The sequence below is a fragment of the Cicer arietinum genome, chromosome 3 (genome assembly GCF_000331145.2).
Source record: "Cicer arietinum cultivar CDC Frontier isolate Library 1 chromosome 3, Cicar.CDCFrontier_v2.0, whole genome shotgun sequence".
NCBI lineage: Eukaryota > Viridiplantae > Streptophyta > Magnoliopsida > Fabales > Fabaceae > Cicer > Cicer arietinum.
In genome coordinates this window covers 14,275,461-14,276,309 of record NC_021162.2, presented here as the reverse complement: position 1 = coordinate 14,276,309, position 849 = coordinate 14,275,461, and positions in this window count along the sequence as shown.

Here is an 849-nt window from a genome sequence, read left to right as displayed (position 1 = left end):
ACGATGGCTATTGTTTGAAATCTAACGCGTAACCCGAAGGAAAATTATAAATTAGAAGAAGAATGATATAAGGGACTTTCGGTCTTTGATTTCATTTGGACTTTTCGGGCGATTTTCGTCTCTCTCGACAAGAAATGACCAAAATTAGTATTTTCAGACAAGACGATTGCTAGTGTTTGAGATCTGGCACAAAACCCAAAACACATATATAAATTTTGGAGAAGAATGCTATAAGGGTCTCCCGGTACTCGATTTCATCTAGACTTTTTGGGCAATTTTTGTAACACCCAACAAAAATGGACCAAAGTCCATAGTTTCGGACCAAACGATGGTTAGTGTTTGAAATATAAGACGCAGAACCCGAAACGCAATTATAATTTTAGGACAAGAATGCTATAACGGTCTCCTGGTCCTCGATTTCATCTAGACTTTTCGGGCAATTTTTGTACCACCCGACAAAAATAGACCAAAAATCGTATTTTCGGACCAGACGATTGCTAATGTTTGATATCTGGCGCGGAACCCGCAACACAGTTATAAATTTTGGAGAAGAATGCTATAATGGTCTCCCGGTCTTCGATTTCATATGAACTTTTCGGGCGATTTTCGTACCAACCGACTTAAATGGACCGAAATCCGTATTTTCGAACAAGACGATGGCTAGTGTTTGAAATCTGACGCAGAACCTGAAACACAATTATAAATTTAGAAGAAGAATTCTATAAGGGCCATTTGGTCTCAGATTTCATCTGGACTTTTCAGGCAATTTTCTTACCCATCGATGATAATGGACCAAATTCTGTATTTTCAGACCAGACGATGGCCAATGTTTGAAATCAGACGCGGAAC